This window comes from Schistocerca nitens, chromosome 3 (assembly GCF_023898315.1).
Source record: "Schistocerca nitens isolate TAMUIC-IGC-003100 chromosome 3, iqSchNite1.1, whole genome shotgun sequence".
NCBI classification, from domain to species: domain Eukaryota; kingdom Metazoa; phylum Arthropoda; class Insecta; order Orthoptera; family Acrididae; genus Schistocerca; species Schistocerca nitens.
This window is the reverse complement of record NC_064616.1, coordinates 489,808,436-489,822,911: the sequence shown is the minus strand read 5'-3', so window position 1 is coordinate 489,822,911 and position 14,476 is coordinate 489,808,436. Positions and strand designations below refer to the sequence as shown.

At 43.8% G+C, this 14,476-nt stretch overlaps 1 protein-coding gene across 1 annotated transcript in view; it reads left to right on the top strand.

Annotated features, from left to right (window-relative positions):
* Positions 1-14,476, top strand: part of LOC126249291 (neuronal PAS domain-containing protein 4) — a 462,434-nt gene that overhangs the window by 245,281 nt on the left and 202,677 nt on the right. The window lies entirely within an intron of this gene.

The following is a 14,476-nucleotide window of genomic DNA, read 5'->3' as shown; positions in this document are numbered from 1 at the left end:
CTCTGAGCACTATGGGACTTAACAGCTGTGGTCATCAGTCCCCTAGAACTTAGAACTACTTAAACCTAACTAACCTAAGGACATCACACACATCCATGCCCGAGGCAGGATTCGAACCTGCGACCGTAGCAGTCGCGCGGTTCCCGACTGCGCGCCTAGAACCGCTAGACCACCGCGGCCGGCAACCAAGCATGAGCAGCGCCTATTAGACAGAGGGGGTCCGACAGTCAATCAGTTCCAGTCATTCCACCAGGAAGGAGGTACACGGCTCGTGTTGTCTGTAGTCCAACCATGCCTAGACGGTCAATATCGCGGTTCGATCGCGTCTGCATTGTTGCTTTGTGCTAGGAAGGGCTCTCAACAAGGGAAGTGTCCAGGCGTCTCGGAGTGAACCACAGTGATGTTGTTCGGACATGGAGGAGATACAGAGAGACAGGAACTGTCGATGACATGCTTCACTGAGGTCACCCAAGGGCTACTACTGCAGTGGATGACCGCTACCTATGGATTATGACTCGGAGGAACCCTGACAGCAACGCCACCATGTTGAGTAATGCTCTTCCTGCATCCACAGAACCTCGTGTTACGACTCAAACTGTGCGGAATAGGCTGCATGATGTGTAACTTCACTCCCGACGTCCATGGCGAAGTACATCTTTGATACCACGACACCATGCAGCGGGGTACAGGCGGGCCCAACAAAATGTCGAATGGACAAGATCAGAATTGGCATCACGTTCTCTTCACCGATGAGTGTCACATATGCCTTCAACCAGAAAATCGTCGGAGACGTATTTGGAGGCAACGCGGTCAGGCTGAACGCCTTAGACGCACTGTCCAGAGAATGCTGCAAGGTGGAGGTTCCCTGCTGCTTTCGGGTGGCATTGTGTGAGGCCAATGTACGCCGCTGGTTGTCATGGAAGGCGCCGTAATGGCTGTACGATACGTGAACCCCTCCTCCGACCGATAGTGCAACTATATCGGGCCGGCCGCGGTGGCCGTGCGGTTCTAGCGCTGCAGTCCGGAACCGCGGGGCTGCTACGGTCGCAGTTTCGAATCCTGCCTCGGGCATGGATGTGTGTGATGTCCTTAGGTTAGTTAGGTTTAAGTAGTTCTAAGTTCTAGGGGACTGATGACATAAGATGCTAAGTCCCATAGTGCTCAGAACCATTTGAGTTAGGAATTCTTCCAAACACATCGGGATGATGTCGTGAAGCTTAACAAGGCAAGACAAGTCTCTGCTCCACTTCTTCAACCACAACAACGGAAGTACTGCTCACTGCAGTTTTGAGATGACCCCAGACAGTAGAATCCAGAGGGTCGTTAGCTGTGGTCTTATATCAGCAACAAAATGTGTGCCGACGCCCCGCCATGTGTGTGCTATATTCCCCAACGTTTCATAGTGGCATAGGCGAAAACTAAGTTGCTTTAGATGAAGAATTTTTTTCTAAAAGTTTACATTTCAAATAAACAGATCGTTATTTTAAAGTCAGTGGTTGTTTATAGCCAACCATTACATACTTTCTCGCAAATGGCTTCCTTGCGGACCCATGGTAACTGGAAAATTTTTGCCTGTGATACTGTAATTGTTGCTCGAGGCTTTCCCGACGGACTAATTGTAGAGATGTTTCTCAAGAGGAGTGTCTGATGTCTTCGTGAAATTCCCGCAATATTTCATCTTCAGGTGCGACGAATACAATTCTGAGCTGCTGCTGAGACGACTTGCTGGGAAACTGCTGTCTGTAGTATGGCGAAAGTTAAATTTGGAGGTTGTTCCCTCAGTCGCCGGGTGGGAGTGTGGTATAATTACAGATGACCGACAATGCTGTTCTTATCTAACTTCTGAGCCGTGACTGAAGCCTCCTGTTTAAAACGTGCTGGCGAAAAGGCGCTAAATTCGTCGGCCAATAGTGAGGATTTCCTGATCGGCAGTGGGAAAGACAGCTACGCCATCCACTGGACGATAAACCAAGAGCTTCGGCGCACTTGCAATGGCCGTCGTTCAGAGTGTGCGCTGCCTTCGGCCGCCCCAGCGCCATGTCGCGGGAGCCGCATGCCAGTATACGCGTCCACATTGGCGAGTGGACACCGTCGCCGTTGTCATCCGATGTACACCCTCGGAAGAAAATGAGGCGCATCACCAAGGAATTATGCGAATGGGATCGAAATCGAAAGATTTGATGTACATGCACAGACGTACAAATGATTAGAATTTTAGAAAAAACTGAATGATTTATTCAAGAGAAAGTGCTTCACAAATTCAGCAACTCAATAACCCGTTGGTACACCTCTGGCCATTACGGAAGTAGTTATTCGCCTTGGCATTGACTGAGAGAGTTGTTGGATCTCTTCTTGAGGAAGAAATTCTGCCCAACTGGCGCGTTAGAACATGAAAATCCCGAGATGAGTGGAGTGACCTGGCCATAATGCTCAAAAAGTACACGATCGGAGAGAGATCCGGCGAACGTGCTGGCCAAGGTAGGGTTTGGCAAGCACGAAGACAAACAGCAGAAACTCTCGCTATAGGCGGGCGCTGATTATCTTGCTCAAATATAAGCTCAGGATGGCTTGTCATGAAGGACAACGACGGGGCGTAGAATATCGTTGACGTACCGCTGAGTTGTAAGGGGTCCTGCTATGAAGAGAAATGGCACCCCAGACCATCTCTCCTGGTTTCCAGGCCGTATGGTGGGCTGCAGTCAGATTGGTATCCCACCGATATACTGGGCGCCTTGACTGGAATAGAATTGTCTTCCGTAATTAGTCCCGATGACCAGCGAAGACGTGTCTTGAGGTGCTCCGGGCAGTGGTGGAATACCAACCTTTGCTTGTCATCCACGGCACCCTTGCAGCACAGCGGCACATTGACGATATTTTACGCCACGTTTTACTATCTTCCATGGCAAGTCACTCTAGGTTTATATTTCAGCAACATAATGTACGCCCGCACACGGCGAGAGCTTCTATTGCTTGTATTCGTGCTTGCCAAACCTTACCTTGGCCAGCAAGGTCACCGTGTTCGAACATTATGAATTACCTCGAAGGAAACGGTCTATTGATACACAGTCAACATAGGTTTAGAAAACATCGTTCCTGTGAAACACAACTAGCTCTTTATTCAGATGGACTGCTGAGTGCTATTTGCAAGGGATTTCAGATCGATTCCGCATTCCTGGATTTCCAGAAGGCTTTTGACACTGGTACCACACAAGCGGCTCGTAGTGAAATTGCGTGCTAATGGAATATCGTCTCAGTGATGTGACTGGATTTGCGATTTACTGTCAGAGGTCACAGTTCGTAGTAATTGACGGAAAGTCATCGAGTAAAACAGAAGTGATTTCAGGCGTTCCACAAGGTAGTCTTATCGGTCCTTTGCTGTTCCGTATCTATATAAACGGTTTGGGAGACAATCTGAGCAGCCGTCTTAGGTTTTTTTCAGATGACGCCGTCGTTTAACGACTAATAAAGTTATCAGAAGATCAGAACAAACTGCAAAACGATTTAGAAGAAATATCTGAATGGTGGATAAGTGGCAGTTGATCCTAAATAACGAAAAGTGTGAGATCATCCACGATAGCACTAAATGGAACTCGTTAAACTTCGGTTACACGATAAATTAGTCTAATCTAAAAGCTGTAAATTCAACTAAATACGTAGGTATTACAATTCCGAACAACTTAAATTGGAAAGAACACATAGAAAATGTTGTGGGGAAGGCTAATCAGATGCTGCGTTTTATTGGCAGGACACATAATGTAACAGACCTACTAAGGAAACTGCCTACACTACGCTTGTCTGTCCTCTTTTAGAATACTGCTGCGCGGTGTGGGATCCTTACCAGATAGGACTGACGGAGTACATCGAAAAAGTTCAAAGAAAGGCAGCACGTTTTGTATTATCGCGAAATATGGGAGAGAGTGTCACAGAAATGATATGGGATTTGGGCTGGAAATCATGAAAAGAAAGGCGTTTTTCGTTGCGACGGAATCTTCTCACGAAATTCCAATCACCAACTTTCTCCTCCGAATGCGAAAATATTTTGTTGACACGGACCTACACAGGGCGGAACGATCACCATGATAAAATAAGTGAAATCAGAGCTCGTACGGAAAGATATAGGTGTTCCTTCTTTCCACGCGCTATACGAGATTGGAATAATAGAGAATTGTGAAGGTGGTTCGATGAACCCTCTGTCAGGCACGTAAATGTGATTTGCAGAGTATCCATGTAGATGTAGAACTGAGAACGGTTGGAGCATTATGGGCAGGGTCCATAACCATATATGGATTTTGACGACGTAATGCGCAAATTGGACGCGATTTGGCACGATATCTCTCAGGAGGACATTCAACAACTTTATCAGTGAACTCCAAGCCGAGTAACTGCTTGAGGCCCAGAGGTGGACCAACACGTTATTGAATTGCTCAATTTGTGAAGTTCTTTTTCTAGAATAAACCATCCAATTTTTCTGAAATTGTAATTATTTGTTTGTCTGCACATATGCGTCCCATCTGCCAATTTCCGTCCATTTCGAATAATACCCTTCATGGTGTGTCGTTTTTCTTTTTTCCTTAGAGTGTATTTGTAGCCACCGAATCGTCATTTCTTGTACGATCAATATTTTCGCCTCGTGGCCGCTGATAATTTGGTCAGTGCTGAATCACACGACCCCACGATCCCACGATCAAAATATAACGAAGAACTTTAGAAGTTCTTAAGAACAGCACGATTTCCAAAGTTATGGCTAAGTGATTTCGTACACAGGCACGCGTTCCACCCAGGCTATAAGCATTGCTAACATTCATAAGGACAACATTCAACTTCGATCAATTTTTGCTAATACAGGGATGAAGACGTACAATTTGGCACAACATCTGGCAGCGCAGTTGAGCCATTTGGTGGGAAAATGTGAGCAGCACTTCCAAAAATTAGAAAGCTGCGTTCGTTGGTTCAAAAACTTACGACCTCGACTATCACATATTCTTGTGAGTTTTGACGTGGTCTCAGTTTTCACTCGAATGCCATTGCAGATATCACTGTTGCCTGTTGGCGAGAAGCTGGTAGGGGATTTTGTTGATTCCTTTTGAGAACGTGCTCACATCAGCCTATGTTTTAAGTCAAATTCAAATACTTTTAAAAGATTGACGATGTAGCAATGGATAGTCCCTTGTCATCCGTTGTGGCTAATTTTTCGAGGAGAGAGCAGTACAATCGGAATTGTTAAAACCAACGTGTTTTCAGTGACATGTGGATGTCGCCTTCGTGATATGGCCCCACAGAACTGCATTCTCGGATGTCTTCCTACATATAAATTCTCTACATTCTAACATCAACTTCACGATGGAGATGGAGAAAAACTACGTTTCCTGGACGTGTGTGGAGACGAGTGGAGAAAAGAGTGTGGCACCTTGTGTCCCTCTGTGTGCCGTAAACCTACACACGGACTTAGACTGTAGCCAACAAGCTGTCTCCATCCTTCGCAAAGTAGTGGCGTGCTTAGGAAATTGTTCCTCAGAGCATGAGACATATAGGATTCAGATAACTTATCCGATGAGCTATGCCATCTCCGTACCGTATTCTTGCATAATACATATTCCGAACCGGAGATTCGCCGTTCCTTACACCCGGCGCGTGTCAGACAAAATGAGGAGCTGGAAGAAAGTGAATAACAAAAAGGAATGGACGTCTTGCCATATGACTTCACGTTTTTTTTTTTCAGAATAGCAAGATTAATGGAGAAACAAAGTTGAATGTATCTTCCGTCCATCTACGAAACTCAGAGCTCTTCTAGCCAAACTGAAAGACAAACTTAGTTTGAGAAGGCGTAATGTCTATAAGATTTCTTGTAACTACGGGACGTGATACGTAGGACAAACTTGTCGCATTGTGGCAGACAGATGCGTCGAACATCGACGGCACACAATTCAGAGAAATTAGCAGTGGCTGAACATAGTCGTCGTGTGGAAGACAATACGGACTGCTAAAGTACCAGGCGTTTTCTCACTGGGACAGCCTTATTAAAGAAGCGATGGAAATCCACAACTCGACAAATCTGATGAACAGATACACAGGTCGCCAGCTTAACATAGCATGGGATCCAGCACTGGCAATCTTAAAATCACAGTGAGTACAAGAGAAAATTAGTGGTCACACAGGGAATGACGTTTCGGTGACGACAAAGATATTCGCATGACAACGGCAAGGATGGTCACACTCCAGCGCGGACATATACGAGCGGCTCCCAACGGAGGGAGCTGCAGCGGCCGCCGACAACGCTCGGTACGAACGACTGCCTTGCGCGTGGCCCAGGGCTATTGATTCATCGTCCGACAGGTAGTGTAGCAGTGTTTTCCGCTACGGATCAGGAAATATTCATCATTGGCGACCGAATTTAGCACCTGCATTCCTGCTCGTTGTCTGCTTGCACTGGCATAACCGGAGGATTCAGTCGGCACCTAAGGTGTGAGCTGTCACGCCTAAAGATGTCGCTCAGCTGCGCCGATGAAATATTGTGACAGTTTCATAACGACATCCGACGTCTCTCCCGAGAACCGTTTCTATTATTATCATAAACCGTCATATATCACCCATGTCAAATTTAACTATTAATTGTGATTTACTGCAGTATATACAAATGGCTCATCACCTAGTTTACAAATAATTGCCCTTCCGCATGCTGCACAATTTACTATATACTGTACATTACTCGAACACGGTGATCTGTTACAATTTTGATATTAATCTCTGAGAATTGACAGTTATTTTCCAGTCTGTCTGTCAGGCTTATCTTGATGAGTTAGTGTTCCTGGCAACCAGGCCACTATTAACTAGACTACAACTACGACATCCATACATATTATAAAAATTGAGGTATGTATGTATGTATGTTTCAAATGTGTGTGAAATCTTATGGGACTTAACTGCTAAGGTCGTCAGTCCCTAAACTTACACACTACTTAACCTAAACTATCCTAAGGACAAACACACACACCCATGCCCGAGGGAGGACTCGAACCTCTGCCGTATGTATGTTTCACATTTCCTCCTAAACCACTGGACTGATTTCAATGAAGCTTGATTCACTTGTCACCAACTGTCTCGAAATACTCGCTACGGGGGTAAGAAACACCTATTATCAAAGTGGTGAATGTGAGAAAGAAGTGTAGCCCAAGACGCGCAAATACCCAGAGATTGCAAGGGGTGTTTGACAATGAGAGAACATAAATGGTTGTAACGAACTTTACGCATAATTTCAAACCCTTATGAAATGTTTTTCGAGCTGGCAGCCCCCAAAAAATTTCGAAGCATAAAAAATCTATCGCTTACTACATTTTAACTGCTCATGCAGTTAAACTGCCGCTTCATGCATCATGTTTTAATGTATTTCTTCTTTACTACTAACTGGATTCGCAATGTACTTTGCAGACGGTATTCACATATACCACTGAATTTAATAGCAAATTTGTATCTTTGTACCACACGTATGTCACGAGATATGACGTCATAAACAGTGAGATGCGTGAAAACGAAACTGCAATGAGAAATTCGTTAGAGATGTAGGTTAACTATGTATACAAATATCTGTGAAATATATTAAATCTTTGTTAAATACATGTGAGTGTGCGTACGCGGGGAAAGCGAAGGGTAAAAACCTCCTTCTCAACCCCCCATCGATTTCAGCTTAACTTGGTACACGCACTACTTTGGGGTAGGGATGATAACATGGTGAGAGAATGGGTAGGAGATGTACAAAGAGGTGCGTGGATGAATTGGACAGAGAGAGGGTAAATGGCCAGAGAAAGGAAAGAGTTAGAGATGAATAGAGAGAGTGGAGGAGGAGAAGGAAAAGGACAGAGAGAGGTGGGAGGATGGGATGGATAGAGAGATGGGGTAGGAGGAGGTGGACTTAGAGGGTGGAGGGGAGATAAACGGCGAGGAAATGAGCAGAGGGACAGAGGAAGGAAAGAGGAGGGGGTGGACAGAGAGGGGAGGAAGAGACGGTTAGAGAGTGAGAGGAGTAGACAGACAAACAGAAGATCGGAAGAAATGAGTACCCTGGTACTCGGCTAGTAATTAATGATTTCCCCGATAGCAATGAAGTGTAACATCGCACCAATTGACACTGATAAAAAGTAGTAACTCCCTCATTCAATTTTTACCAAATTATAAAATGACGAGTAGTACTCTGAACAAATATCGTTACCTGTCTGAACACATATACTTTTGCAACGTTCTGCAACGTTTTAATATTATATACGTAATTTGATAATCGTATTTCAAAAAAGAATCACTCTGCCAAAAAATGTGTCAAAATTACGGAAAACGGCTTTGTTCATAATCTCACGAAGAAGAAAAACTGCACGAATACGGTATAGTGACGAATGTTGCTCCGCATCGCATTTACTCAGTGTAAGAGAGAGCACGTGGTTGTTGAGTGAAAGGGTACAAGTGAAGGTCACCCACAAGGGACCATAATGTCATGACAGAAACACAAACGACGTAAAGGCAGCTAGTATTAACGGCACACAGGAAACCAGATTCCGTCAGTATCACGCATATATCTTATTGGAAATGTAAGGGAAAGGGATGATTTAAAGGAAACTGAGAACGAAGAACAAGTTTATAACTAAAGATGTCATCAGAATTAAAATTAAGCGCTGCGATCAGGCCGAAAGGCCCAAGTGATGACAATCGTCTATTGCGTCGTCATCTTTGTATGGCGCCACTGAACGTCAGTCTGGATGATCAGGTGGTCAACTCACCTCTCTCACAAACCACAGCCGTCACTTTTCCTTCAAGTAGATCGTCGGTGACCCCACAAGGCTGAGTGCACCCGGTAATCAAACCAGGGTCCTGCACGTGAGCAGGCAGACATGCTTACTGCACTGCTGCGGAGACGAACCCGTTAGATAAAGAGAAAAATAAATTTCTACTCAGAAGTGATGCGATGCTTAAGCTGACGCGCTCTAACGTTCGGTAGAAAATCTCCTGTCTTTCTATTGGTGGCCCGTCGAATGCAAGCAAATGAAAATAGAGAACTACGTTTCATGAGAGTATGAAGTGAAATAATACATCCGTCTAGCTCGCTAGTGAAGGCCACCAGTCGCCTGGAGGAACATTCTCGACCTTTCTGCTGATCCTCGGAAAGCGGGAAAGAAAACAGCGACTGTTAGACGTTACCCAGTGGACCGAGAATGGTTAAAAAGAGAAGGGAAGGGACTCAGCGAGGGATGTGGAGGAGGGCTCGCCAGTATTTATGGGACCAGTCAATCAACTTTGCGCCTCGACCCGCAGCGTGAATCATGATGCAGCGTCTCGGGAATGGCTAGCTAACTGTAACGGACTCTCCCCGTTGCCAAAGAGATCCGCCGATATGGCCCTGGGCCGCTCGTCCTAGAACGTGGCAAAGTGTTTTTCAATAATGGTGAGCCTAAGTCACAAGCGACAAAATCGCACTCTATCCTGGGAAAAATGGAAATTCCGTGATGTAAACAAATGTCATTTATCAAGCAAAAGGAACCTTGTGATGAAGCCATTATTCACGAGAAAAGAAATAGGAGTAATCCACTGATTTACAAACTCCTGCCATTAACGTCGATTGTATTGGGATTTTGGAACATATTGTGTTCAAACATTATGAATTATCTCGAAGGAAAGTATTTACTGACAAATAGTCAGCTCGGATTCAGAAAATATCGTTGTTGTAAATCACAATTAACTCTTTATTCACACGAAGAAATATATGCTCTCGACAGGGGATGTGGAATAGATTCCCTATTTTTAGATTTCCTCACAAGCGACATCAAATCAACCTGGGTGTCTATCGTCTCAATTGAACGACTGTATTCGTGATTTCCTGTCAGAAAAGTCTCAGTTCGTAGTAATTGACGGAAAGTAGTCGAGTAAAACAAAGTAATATCTGGCGTTCCACAAGGCAAGGAAGTGTTACAGGCCCTCCGATCTTCCTCATCTACATAAACGATTTAGGAGATAACATGAGAAGTCCCCTTAGATTGTCTGCAGAGGATTCTGTCATTTGCCGTCTTGTGGAGTCATCAGAACATCAAATCCATTTGCAAAATGATTTAGACATGATAACTGTATGGAGCGAAAAGTGGCAATTGACTAAATAATGGCCGGCCGGAGTCGCCGTGCGGTTCTAGGCTCTACAGTCTGGAACCGAGCGCCCGCTACGGTCGCAGGTTCGAATCCTGCCTCGGGCATGGATGTGTGTGACGTCCTTAGGTTAGTTAGGTTTAATTAGTTCTATGTTCTAGGCGACTGATGACCTCAGAAGTTAAGTCGCAGAGCCACTTGAACCACATGAACCACTAAATAATGATGGGTATGAAGTCATCCACTTGAGTATTAAAAGGAATCCGCTTAATTTTAGTTACACTATAAATCATTCAAATCCAAAGGCTGTAAATTCAACCAAATACTTAGGATTACAATAACGAATAACTTAAAATGTGACGATCACACTGATAATATTGAGAGGAAAGCAAACCAAAGACTTAGAGTTATTGGCAGAATAGTTAGAAAATTCAACAGGTTTCCTGTAGAGACTACTTACCCCGCGTTTGGGCGCCCTCTTCCGGTGTATTGCTGTGCGGCGAGGGATATGTATCAGATAGGATTGACGGAGGACATCGAAGAAGTTCAAAGAAGGGGAGAGAGTGTCACTGATATGATACGCGAAGTGGGGTGGCAATCATTAAAACTAAGGCATTTTCATTGCGGCAGGCCCTTGTCACGAAATTTCAATCACAATCTTTCTCCTCAGACTGTGAAAATATTTTGTTGACCCCTACCTAAATAGGAAGAAATTATCATCATTATCTGAGCTCGCAAGGAGTGATTTAGGTGTTGATTTTTCCTGCTCGTTGTTAGAGAGTGGGACGGTAGATAAATAGTTTGAAGGTGGTTCGACGAACCCTCTGCCAAATACTTAATTGCGAATTTAGAGGTAATTATGAATTGAACTTGACATCAGTTCTGCAATAAAAGTGACCGAGCTGTTAATTAACGTCGGCTGTTCTCAATTGTGACTCGGTTTTTGACTTCCTGACCACTTTCTCTCTATTCATTGCCTGGCAAGTAACAATCATATTTTGAAATTATTTGTCAACATGTGTAATGGAGCGTCAATAAACGACGTGAAGGTAAATGGAATATATCGAATTCATTACCATGCAACGACAAGAATTTCCCTCAGTGGATGGGTAGAGGACAGCAAAAAACAGTGAGCGATACCACTGAAACAAGTATAATATTTAACGTACCATTGACGACGATGTCATTAGTAATGGAACACGACCCTGGATAGGAAACAGGTCAGGAAAGAATTCGGCTGTGTCCTTTACAAACAAGCCACCCCGTCATTCGCGTTAATCGAATTAAGAAAATAACAAAAACCTAAATCTGGTTGGCGGAACGAGGATTAGAACCCTGTTCCTCCCGAATGCTAGTCCACTGGATTAAATGCTGCGCCACCCAGCTCGGTAGAAAGTTCAAGTTAGAGCAGTAGTGACAGGAAATACTGCCAATACCATTTATGTGTCAGGAAGTAAATGAGTAGCGTTTGCATGGCGGAGATAAATGCACGATCTTGGCATGATTGGCACTTACTTTGGGAAACTGTTAAGAATTTCTGTTGTTCTGTCGTTCCACTGATTCCTCAACTCACTTTGACGATGACAAGACATTAACCACTAATCTTTCTTCCTGTCTCTGTGTGACTTAGGTCAGCTGAATATCATGCATTTCCACCACATCTCCCATTTTCCCGTGTAACGTGCTCCAAGTCCTGTTTCTCAGAAATAAGGGAGGTGTCCGTTGTCTTTCACGAAGATGAAGCTGCAGCTTCTTGTATGATGGAAAACTTTCTTTCTTTTAAGATTAGGATTGTTTTGTGGTCGACATTGCTTCAAGCGTGTCTTGATACAGACTGTCGCACATGTACGCGCAGTATCTATCACAATCCAGCAGGTTTTATGGAAGTGGATAAATGCCTGCCATATCATTGGCTAGTGTTGATTATATATGATTAAACGCTTTATAAATTCCGTTTGCCGATTTACATGCAAACCATATGGGAAACTACGCTTGGACAAGCGGGTAAAGCGGTTCACTAGTGGCCCTGGAAGCCCTGGTCAACACACCCTGTTATGAAACTGAGTGCCGGGAGTAAAAGGCAGTCGGGGTAATGGACAGCCATCCTCCTCCTCGTAATGTCGCGGCGAACGAAAAGTTGCACTCTTCCTGCACTCAGGTCAGAAGAACGTTCACAGCTTGAGCACCGCGGACCTTACGTTTTATCTGTATGGGAAGAAAATTGGATTCATCACTCCTACTGTAGGTCATCACGTTTACAGTAACCGATATTTCTTACGTGTATTCGGTTGGAAATGATCAGTGATTAAATCAGTTCCGAATTATGGAACTCATAAAAATAACTCGATTAACTGAATGGAACCAGGATTATTAGGCTGTATTTGTCTCTAGTACAAAGTGTGTCTGGTGCGTTCAGTGAATGGTCTCAGAAAGTAAAGCAGAGAAGCGTTACCAACATAATACCTTTACCGTCCTATGAAGTAACCATTATTAGCTACAATACACTTCTGACATCGGTTGTAAAGCTGTTGGAAACTATCAGTAAAAGCTTGTTGTGGAATCGCTTGCAGCACTGTGCTCATACGTTTTGGATATTAGCATAATTACAGGGGGAGAGATCTGGTGCTACAGAAACGATACGGAGACCAAGCGACAATCAATGGTGTGCCTTCGGACAGAAATTCGTGATGGATCACGTTTTGCTGTCGAAAAAGACAGTCAGCATCGTCTTAATCTTTGATTTTGTCAGATGAGTGTTTTGGGAGGCGAGGAAACGATGAACACAGTGCCATTGGCTGTCGCTTGGTCTCCCGATCGTCCTGGTAGCAGCAGGTCTCAGCTCCTGTAATGATGCTGATATCCAACAACGCGTGACCACAGTGCTTCGAACGATTCCACGAGAAATGTCTGCTGACAGTCTCTAGCAGCTGGACTACCGTCTAAAGAAGTGTATAGCAGCTAATGGTGAGTACTTTGATGGGCAGGTATTTTATTCGTAACTCTTGTTTCCTTTATTTTCTGAGACCATTCACTGAACTTTTCCGACCAATCTTGTATTCCCCTTTCCTAATTTTTGATTCGTGGTGTTCTTCTCATCGCCGTATTGTCCTTCCGTGTAAGACATTATTTCATACAATGGTATGTTTTCCATTTTCATGCAGAGTTCTTGAACAGCATAATCTCCATTCTCACTGTTGTTACCCGAAGTTTTAGTAACATTTTATTTCCTTTTTCCCCTTTTCTTTTCTGCTGTTCTTCTTGTTACTGTCTATATTTTGAAGTTGAAATCAAGGCAGTTATTTCAATATTTACCATTGCTGCTACAGTTCATTATCACATATCAATAAGTATGTTTACATTGTAAAATATAGGGCGTCTGATTTGATGTAAGAGGGGACCTGAAGTTCCTTATCTGATCATGGTAAACACAGGTGCAAAATTGAATAAACAGCCAAGTCTCATTGGAGGTAGCTATATTCTGTCGATTGCCCTATTCTTACAAAAAATATATGTGTGATTTTATGTATCTGGTCCACGCTTAAGTACCCAGATGTTATCGGGGAAGCATTCCGTGTGATATCTGTAGCTTTGTTCATGTAAATGTACACAACTGTTAAATTTTATTAAACTTTCCGTAATAACTCCCCTCTCCGTCCTGAATCGGTAGTACGTAGTTGCAAGAATTCGGGCTACCCGCATTTTGTGTCCCGCTCTGCCAACGTTACAGATCTAAGAAATAAAGTACCTTGTGTAACGATGAAGTAAGCATCACTGTAGAAATAGAGCTGTTCGTGTTATTAGTCTCAAGATGTGCAATGTAGCAGTTCTGGCCTCGATGTGGAAGCTACCTACGACTCCTCAAAGAAAATTTCTTGAAATATTGAGTGTGCCAAAAAAATAATTAACATTATCACTAGACGCTGTTTCTTGTCGTTGTTACAGAATATGTAGCAGTAAGTACTTTTACTGAAAATGAACATGTCAATGAGGCATTCATTATTACACGGTTTCACTTCTACTTTCGTTTCAATGATAAATACGAAAACAGGACAAATGTACTTTCAACTCTACGTGAGATAGGTGGAGTTTGTTCACGCTCTAACACCCCTCTCACACGATAGTCTGTGTGGGCGGGGCTCACTTTCTCCGCTCCGTACATCTCTCTCTGTAAAAGAGAGGGAAATGTCTGACAAATGCATTGGCTGAAAGGTATGGACTGTTAGCGAGTGAAGTCTCATCATTTTCAGCGATAAATATCAGCTCTGTACTAAATACTATGATCATTGTTCGTTAGACTGGTGGCGTCGAGGACAGAGGACACATTTTGTCAACGTTTTGTAGACACACACTGATGTCATGT